This window comes from Nansenia antarctica (assembly GCF_963989245.1).
Source record: "Nansenia antarctica genome assembly, chromosome: 19".
NCBI classification, from domain to species: Eukaryota; Metazoa; Chordata; class Actinopteri; order Argentiniformes; family Microstomatidae; genus Nansenia; species Nansenia antarctica.
The window spans coordinates 23,544,763-23,554,762 of NC_137692.1; positions in this window are offsets into that span (position 1 = coordinate 23,544,763).

Here is a 10,000-nt window from a genome sequence, read left to right on the forward strand (position 1 = left end):
CGCCACCTCTGGCAGTCCGAGCAGGACCTTTGATATCTCCGTACCGCCTCCCGTCCATGGAGTATCCAGAATCTCCGTCGTACCTCCGCGAAGACACGCTCTCCACCCGCGTGCTGCACTTTGTCATCATGGTGCTTGATGACCAATCTGGTGACCTGATGCTTAGTGGGAAGCACGATGGGATGCTTCGTGTCTAGGTCTAGATCTTGAGCGCGGCGCAGTCTGCCACCCACGCGAATGAGAACACCGTCGAGCTCTGGAGCTAAGCCGCGGAGTCTACTGTCCGAGGGGATCGGCTTCCCTTTCTCGAGACACTCCAGCTCTCGGGAGAAGGCATCCTGTTGGGCACTCTGCAGCACCAGGAGCTCCGCCGCGGTGTAATCTTCGGCGCTGAGCGTAGTATCTAGGGGTAGACCGGCCTTGGAGCAGAACATCCTCTTCTGCAGCTCTTCGAGCGTCTCACACTCCTCTCCCGGAGTAGTCTCAGGGTCTACGACCTGGGTGGCTCCGCAGAACAACGTCTTACGCAGCTCTTTGTCCTCTCTGTCTTCTGCTAACGCCGGCGTGGCTGGCCACTCTGACTCCCGCTCCTGTAGGAAGTCTGGTCCCGTGTGATACAGGTGGGGCTCAGCCAGATCCTGGAGAGTTGCCCCTCTCGTGATGACGTCAGCAGGGTTCCTCTTGGTGTCTACATAACGCCAGCAGTTCACCTCAGTCAACTCCAGAATCTCTGCGACTCGGGTGCCCACGAACACCTTATACCGACATGAGCTGGACTTCAACCACTGGAGGACGGTAGTTGAGTCTGACCACATGGTGACGCTCATCAGAGGTAGCTGGAGCTCGTCGAGCAGGAACCTTCCCAGTTGCGCGCCGTTCAGGGCAGCACACAGCTCCAGTCTTGGGATGGACTGTTGCTTTTTCGGCGCCACTCGGGAACGTGCCAGGACAAACGAGACGTGGACTTCACCTCCAAGCTCTGCCGCTCTGACGTATGCCACGGACCCGTACGCCATCTTCGAGGCGTCGCAGAATACATGTAGCGTGATGACACTCCTCTCTAGGTCCGTGGAGGGAGGGAAGTAGCTCCGCTGCAGCTTGATGTGCTGGAGAGTGGGAAGTTCCTGCTCCCAGGCCTTCCACTTCTCTTCTAGGTGACGAGGCAGAGGATCGTCCCATCCTCGTTCTTGGGCCCACAGCTCCCGGACAAGCACCTTGGCCATCGTCGTGAAGGGAGCGATATATCCCAGTGGGTCGTACTGGCTCGCTAGAGTGCTGTATATCGTTCTCATCGTGACGCGTTGGGGCTTGGCAGGCTTATTGCGATAGCGTAGAGTGTCGGTCTGGAACTGCCAGATAAGTCCGAGCGTCATCTCCTGAGCATCATCTGGTGAGTGAGAGACCCAAGCCTCGCTGCTGGTCGAGGTGGCCTCCTCCGGGAGGTCTCTGATGACTTGCGGGTCGTTGCTGGCCCACTGGCAGATCTCAAATCCACCCTCCTGGAGATGAGCACGCAGGTCCTGGACTAGCTGGCGGGCTTCCGTGGCTGTCTTCGAACTGTGGAGGCAGTTGTCCACGTAAAAGCTCTTATGGACGGCGTCAAACACTCCAGGAGGTGCCGTCTCCTGCGCGGCGTGAGTCTGTAGCGCATAGGTGGCGCAACAGGGGCTGCAGGTTGTCCCGAAGGGTAGCACCTCCCACTGGTAGATAGAGGGGTCGGGGTCGCTCGGGTCCTCTCTCCAGAGAAACCTCATGAGTGGCTTGTCTTCCTCCAACATCCTGACCTGGTGAAACATTCGCTTAATGTCACCACTGACTGCGATCGGCTGCTGACGGAATCGCACCAGAACTCCCAAGAGGGCTGGGGTCAAGGTTGGACCAGGGAGAAGATAGTGGTTGAGGTTGAGCTTCCCCACCTGGTAGCTACAGTTGAAGACCACTCGGTTCTTCCCGTTGTGGTGAACATTGTGGTGCGGGAGGTACCAAGACTCGGCACTCTGGTTCGCCTCGGCTGGCTCAAGCTTCTTCACCAGACCGGACTCCGTCAGTTTCTTCATCTCCGTTCTGTAAGAAGCAGCAAGGACCTCGTCCTTCCTCATACGCTTCTCAGTGCTGGTCAGACACTGTAGGACGGTTCGAGGGGATACTCGAAACTCTGGCATGGGTTCTCTTCGGAGTAGTGGTGTGACGTATCTCTTCACGCCCTGGACTTCGATACGCACTGTCTTTGCTTTAAGGAGGTCTATGGCGTAGACGTCCTCCTTTGACCGTACGTAGAGCTTCTCATTCTTGTAGGGCGCAACGTCTAGCGTCCACAGCTTCTGGACGTTGTCTAGTAGCGCCGCATTCATGGAGTCCACACTGGTGTGAAGGCAGTTGATGGTCTGCACTTCTTCGGTTCGGACATGGAGGGATGACGTAGCTCTCCCGTCTCTATCTCTCCACTCGGTAGCGCCTTGGAGGGCCCACCCAAGCGCAGTCTTAACAGCCATCGGGCAGCCTCGTGGTCCTCTCAGCGGAGGACGGAGCGACACGATCAGTGCAGCGTTGTCCGAGCCGATGAGAAGGGTTGGCTCCGCTCCTTCTATCGGATGTAGGTCTACTCGCCGTAGGTGGGAATATCTTGCGCGTAATCTCTCCAGGGGGTAGTCGTAGCGGGAGAGCGCTAGCTGGTCTGCGGTGAAGACATTCTGAAGCCGATATCTGTCCGACGGCCGCCCCGCCGGGGAGATAGAGAAGTTGATTCTCGCCCCGGTGACCTCTTTAAGGTCGCGACGTATCGTGCGCAGAGTCAGCTTCTCCTCAGTCCCTTGGAGCCCCAACTGGCGCACTGCCTCCTGGAGAAGGATGGTCCGTTCCGACCCGTCGTCTAGAACGGCGTACGTGTCGTACACAGCGTTGTTGTGGTGAAGTCGGACCTTCACCACCTTCAGTAGGACCTTGGAGCCGCTGCTCTGGGTTGGGTCTAGGTAGTAGACAGGTGTTTCCTCTTCCGGTGCGCTACCGGACCTAGGGCTTCTGGTGCCCTCCGTGGACCTGGCGAGGGAGACCTCGTGTAGGATGTTGAGGTGGACCTCCTCACAGCGGTTGCACTTTCTCCTCAAGGTGCAGTTCTTAGCCAGATGGTCGCGCCCACAGTTCCAGCACCTCTTGTTCTCCTCGAGCCACCTCTGCTTGGCCTCGGTACTCAGGTTGTTGAAGTCACTGCACTCATTGAACCAGTGCTCGCTGGTGCAGTACGGACATGGCGGTGGACCTCTCCGTCCCTTTTGAGGGGGTTGAGAGGAATCCTTTCCCTCAGGTCGGGCTTTCCTCTCTCTCCGAGGCTCCTCCTCCGTGTGCAGCACTCCTACTGGGCGTCCTCTGTTCGAGCTCGGCCTGTCCCAGCGGTCTCCCTTCTCCCTCTCCTTCTTCGGCTCAGCGTAACCCATGGCGTCTACGTTGGTGTCATGCACTTCCTCCAGTAGGAACTCCGCGAAGGCAGCCATGCTCAGACCCAACTTCCCGGGGTTACGAACGCGCTGCTGTCGCCGGAACCTCTCCTGCCGGAAGCGTGGGATCTTGCGGAGCAGCCGCTCTACGTTGGAGGTGCTGTTGATCTCGCTGGCGCCAGCTGGGCCCTGCATCTTCAGCATTCCAACCAAGGTGTGCACGCGGAGCGCGAAGTCATCCAGCGCCCGTTCATCCTTGATGGGGGCCTGCTGTTCGAGGGCTTGCAGTTCAGCAAGGGCGTGGTTCCAGGGACGACCGTAGCGGGCATCCAAGTCGGCGAGCGCTCTGGTGTAAGGTGTCGGTGCGGAGGCATGGGCCAGAACCATGTTGTGGGCTCTGGGGTTCCTCACATGCTGAAGGAGAATCGCATATTTGTAGGACTCTGAGCAGGAGTCGTCCAAGAGCGTGTCTAGGCAGATGCGTAGTTCCACATACTGGCTCCTGTCCTCGTCCTTGAAGAAGGGGAACTTGGGTCCCTCCACCTGGGGAAACATCCTGTAGTGGATGATCGGGGCTGGAGTGACGGTCTGGGTGTCCGGCCTGCATGCCTTTTGGTTCACTGGAGGACCTAGGGGTGTGCTACGCTCTTGGGGAATGGCTCCCCTCCCGGGCAGCGACGCTGGCTCCCTCTGGGCCGCGTAGCGGTCGGGTCCCTGGTCCTCTTCCTTCAAGGTGGTCAGCTGGGCCTGTAGTTGGACAGTCATGGCGGGGGTCATGGAGCCATCGGCGGGGGGTTCAGGAGATGGCACTCGAGAGGGCCGTGCGGATGATGCTCTGGAGCTACGGGCCGACGGAGCTCTGCTGATGCACACGTCGCGCATGGTCTGCATCACTTCCTCCATCTTCTCCGCGTGCAGTTGCTCTCTCTCCATCTGGAGGCGGTCGCGCTCCATCTGGAGGCGTTCACGTTCTAGCGCCTCCTGGCGCTGCCTCTCCGCCGCGCGTTCCGCCCCCTCCATCTGGAGGCGCTCGCGCTCGAACTGGATGCGTTCCCTCTCTAACGCCTCCTGGCGCTGTCTCTCCGCCGCACGTTCCGCTCCTTCCATCTGGAGGCGTTCACGCTCGAACTGGAGGCGTTCCCGCTCTAACGCCATCTCGGCCTGTTGGCGCATACATTCTGACAGCGCGGCACTACTCCCTCTGGAGTGCATGCTATCCGCCCCAGAGGCAGAACTGCCCACGGAAACCCTGGACCGGGAGGAAGCCACTGAACGGCAGGAGCTAGGTCTCGAGCGCGCCGTACTGGGAGGCAGATCGTTAAGGCTGAGGCCCTCCCTCTTCCGCCCGCAGGCGCTGTCAGACCGGGCCTCTCCTTCCTGCTCTTCCGTTTCTACGGCAAAACCCTGCTGTTCTGCCATCTCATCCTCAGGCTGGTGCTCTTTGATGGCTGTCTCGGTGCTAGCCACCCGCGCGCCGGCGGACACCTCGGCCTCTCCGACCACTGTATCCCGTGGAGTGCGCTCCTCACTACCACTCAGTGAGCTTTCGAGCTCAAGCTCATACTCTTGTAACCTCTGAGGCAACCGCGGGACTCTCTGTGGTCGTGGCTCTGGCTCAGGGGGCGGAGAAGGGGGGGTAACTGTCTTGTCTGGTTGGCTGCGCTCAGCCATGCTATCACTACACAACCTATCCGGCTCGAAGGACCAATTGTAACCAGGGAGTAGCTAAAGGACTGTAGAATTTTAGGAAGGGCTGGTTATCTAACTAACTCTGAGCTAAATCGGCAGTGTAGGAGGATAGAGGCAGGGGGCGCCAGCAACCCTTTAGACTAGCATATCACAGTTATATATATATCATATATTATAATACAAGCTATAACTCAGTTAATCACACTATAAGACAATACTTAAACCCAATACTAGATTTGCTGTTAAACTAAACAATACAGACAACTAAACACACAGCAATGTATCAAATATAAACAAACACATTTATTTATACAAATTATATATACATCCCAATATACTCCCTCCCCGCCGGCCACACACACACACTCACTCACTCACTCACACACAGTACCTGGCCTGAAAAGGCTTAGAGTCCCGGACTGAAAATGAGCGCGTTGAGGCCTGGTTGGAGCTCGTATGTGATTCGAGGAAGGCAGCAGATAAGGGGGGGGGAGTGACGTTGCAATTTGAAGGGAAAGGGGCGTCTTCGTAGTAAACGACGAGGTGTGAATGGTTCAGGTCCGGTGGTCCACGGTCAGCTCCGGTGGTGTTAGCGGTCGGTCGCAATCCACCTCGGAGGCGACGGCTTTGTTTGGCTTTGGTCTCGCTATGCGCCAACGTTAGCAGCCGGCGGCTAGCAAGGCTGGCTAACGGTGACACAGCTAAACTGGGCTAGCGCTGTTAACTCACTAAACTCCGAACTCCCGCGGTGATGCGGGTAGCTAGTGATTTACTATTAACAGTCGATGTTAAAGGCAGGTCTCCTAGACAGCATCACACAGTACACAGTAATGAGTTCACCTTGACGAGGCTGAATTCAGCTATGCTTGGTCGACTTTGTGACTGACAGGAGTAACTTCTCATTCATCTTCACTCTAACGCACAGACCACCTCCGTAGCTATCGATACCAACCCAACATACATCAAGTCACGTACGCCAATCAAAACCACGCCCACTAATCTGGCGCTTGCACAATACTGAACAAATCTAAGACAGAACTTATACAATTACAATAACAATACATACACCTTCATGAAAACGTACATGAATAGTATGGAAAATAATTAAGGAAATAACAGGGGCAAAATAGGGCTGATTTGGGGAAACTAACTGGCTCTAAATTGTGGGCCTTCATAACAGTGATATTGCTTTTATACAACAGTTCTACAGCGCCATTTATTAGTTAACAGTAATAAGTGACAACAGATTATGATTTGTTCGTTTATTTAATCATTTATTTTGGCTCTGTCAACAAAAAATAGTTCCGCAACTGGACTGTTGCCTAGTAACCTGAACACAAACATCTGCAGGCTAGCTACTTTGTATTAACGGTCATTTCGGAGTGATTACATACAGTTAAAAGTCCCAGTGCTGTTATACTGTATATCAGCACTCATGGAATGCCTCTTGTCCGATCAAATTACTTGGTCGGAACTAACTGTTGTATAACTGTGAATATCAATATCAACACGTTTCGTCTACCACAGTTTATGTAGAGCCTCTTCTCTCTCTCTCTCAGACCCAAAGCAGGTTGGGTTTAATGGATATTCTAGATAAACCGTTGTGTGTCTCATCCGTCTTCCCTTTATCCGAGCCCTGTTCTGGGAGTACGAGACTGTAAACCAGTGGGGGGGGGGAGGGGAGGAGGTGGGTTGGTTCGATTCTGTGCATTACAATGAGCCCGTCCTCCGATCTCCACCAGCCTCCACCACCACGGGGGAAAGAAGAGAGGGGAGATAGTAGATTATGTTTGTTTCGGTTGGATGTGTTTCAGCCCCAGGGTGCTTTCGTTATGCGCGGATTTAGAGCATGGAGGGATGGATGGATGGAGGGATGGATGGATGGAGGGAGGGAGGGAGGGATGGAGGGATGGATGGATGAAGGGATGGAGGGATGGATGAAGGGAGGGATGGATGGAGGGATGGATGGATGGAGGGATGGATGGAGGGATGGATGGAGGGATGGATGGAGGGATGGATGGATGGATGGATGAAGGGATGAAGGGATGGATGAAGGGATGGAGGGATGAAGGGAGGGATGGATGGAGGGATGGATGGATGGAGGGATGGATGGAGGGATGGATGGATGGAGGGATGGATGGATGGAGGGATGGATGGAGGGATGGATGGAGGGATGGATGGAGGGATGGATGGATGGATGGAGTTATGGATGGAGGGATGGATGGATGGATGGAGGGAGGGATTAATGGATGGATGGAGGGATGGATGGATGGATGGATGGAGGGATGGAGGGAGGGATTAATGGATGGATGGAGGGATGGATGGATGGATGGAGGGAGGGATGGATGGATGGAGGGATGGGTGGATGGATGGAGGGAGGGAGGGATGGATGGATGGATGGATGGAGGGAGGGAGGGAGGGAGGGAGGGAGGGAGGGATGGAGGGAGGGATGGATGGAGGGATGAATGGATGGATGGATGAGCCCTCGGGTGACAAGTGTTGTTGTGTCCTCCTCTCCTGCCCTTTCATCTCCTTCTCACCTCTCTCACACACCCCCACAGCACACACAAACCCAACTGTTCCTCTCATCTCTCTCTCTCTCTCTCTCTCTCTCTCTCTCTCTCTCTCTCTCTCTCTCTCTCTCTCTCTCTCTCTCTCTCTCTCTCTCGTGTAAGTCTGGCTTGTCTCCCAGCTACAGCCATTAGCCTTATAATCCTCCAGGAGTTAATTAGGTGCTACAGGCTAATGCAGCATAACCCCTCTCTCCACCCCCCTCTTCCCCCCCTTCACACAATACAGCTACAAATAGTTGTCATCATCAACATAGTTGAAAGAGAAAACGCACTTCCATACCCCCTAAGGAACAGAATGAGGAACGGTAGCAAACACAACAGTGCATAGAATGGAGGGAACGCATCCATGCATTTACAATGAGTCCTACTTCTGATTTCTATTTCTATTTTTGTTTTATTTATATTTATATATTTTTCAAATATATACTGTATATATATTTATTATATTATTTATTTGATTTCTATTTCTGATTTCCTTACTTTTGATTTCACCAGCCTCCCCTGAAAAAAAATTAATACAAATAGGTCATTTACACACCTAGGTGGAAAATGTTGACAAGAATCAGCGTTCACCGTTGCTATTTCTAGAGTGTGGCCTTTACTCTGGCATTGTGGTTTGGTTCAACCTTAGATGGCAGGGGGGACAGGGGGAGAGAGATGGAGAGAGAGCGAGAGAGATAGAGAGAGAGAGACAGAGAGAGATGGAGAGAGAGAGACAGACAGAGACAGAGAGAGATGGAGAGAGAGACAGACAGACAGAGACAGAGAGAGGGGGGGAGAGAGACAGAGACAGAGACAGAGAGAGAGAGAGGGGGGGAGAGGGGGGAGAGAGACAGAGGCAGAGAGAGATGGAGAGAGAGAGAGACAGACAGAGACAGAGAGAGATGGAGAGAGAGAGACAGACAGAGACAGAGAGAGAGAGAGAGCGAGAGAGACAGAGACGTGTTTCAGCCCCAGAGACAGAGACAGAGACACAGACACAGACACAGAGACAGAGACAGAGACAGAGACAGAGACAGACAGAGAGACAGAGAGACAGAGAGACAGAGACAGACAGAGTCAGAGAGAGGGGGGGAGAGAGGGAGAGAGAGACAGACAGACAGAGACAGAGAGAGGGGGGCAGAGACAGAGAGAGAGAGAGAGAGAGAGAGGCAGAGAGAGAGAGATAGAGAGAGAGCAACGTACCACAGAGCTTTTAACAGGCAAAGAGCATTTCACAGTTGGATTGGTGTGAATACCAGTCTGCCTTTGTGTCTCAACCAGGAGATTATTCATGTCTGAGTCACTGCTCCAGAACACCAGAGAACACTTCTGTATTTCAGTTGGGGAAGTCTGCTATGAGTCACACGGCTGGACGGACAGTAGTGAAACAGGTAGAGAACCCAAGCAGCAGGGTGTTGCAGTGAAACGGTTGGAGAAACTAAATCGAAACTAAATCGCAGGGCGTTGTGTGGGAACTGTACCTCACCCATATGTGACCTCACTTCCTCTCTCAGCTGACATCTCACCTCAGGACTCACTCCCCTCCATAACCACAACCACAACTGCTACTAGGCCGAACAGTCAACTGAACTGTTGTAAATATTGTTGGTTCCCAGGCTTCAAGTTTCAGGTTTTCTTGGAAAAATGAACTGAAAAAGGAGAAACGGAGGGGTGTGGAAAGAAAGAAAGAGGAAGTGAAAGTGAATGGCAGTGAAATTAGCGGTCGCTCTTGTTCACTTAAGCAATAATTGAGAGTTGACGGACAGTTCGATCATGGCTTCGCCTCGTGGTGTCGTTTTGCTCTTATAGGAAAGGGATTCAAGCTTTATAATTTCACAGAGTACACCGAAATGTTATGCTCTAGGCAAGGGGTCAGAGCCATTGAAGGCGACCCTGGAGCGATTAGGGATTCAGTGCCTTGCTCATGGACATTTCGACACGTGGCCAGCCAGGATTCGAACCGCTGTGAGCTGCCGACCTTGCGGTCATTAGACGCCGGCTCTACCGGCTGAGCCACAGCCCGCCCCTTTATACATATATAGGGTTACCAGAAAAAAAGCAAGATTCATTCTCAAACCATATATTCACTAACACTACGTGACGTTAGAATTATAAGGTTCTATTTCCATTTTTGTCAAATTTTAGTTTTTTACATAATCTGATCCATTAGGTGTTTATTAATGCCTGTGTGGTGTTATTTTTAAAATGGACATTTTTGAGTTAGTAATTCATAAAATACAAAGGTTCCATCTCACAAAACAATGGAATGTAAAAACTTTGACGCTCAATATCTCTGAACTGCCCTAAACGGAGATAGAACCTTAT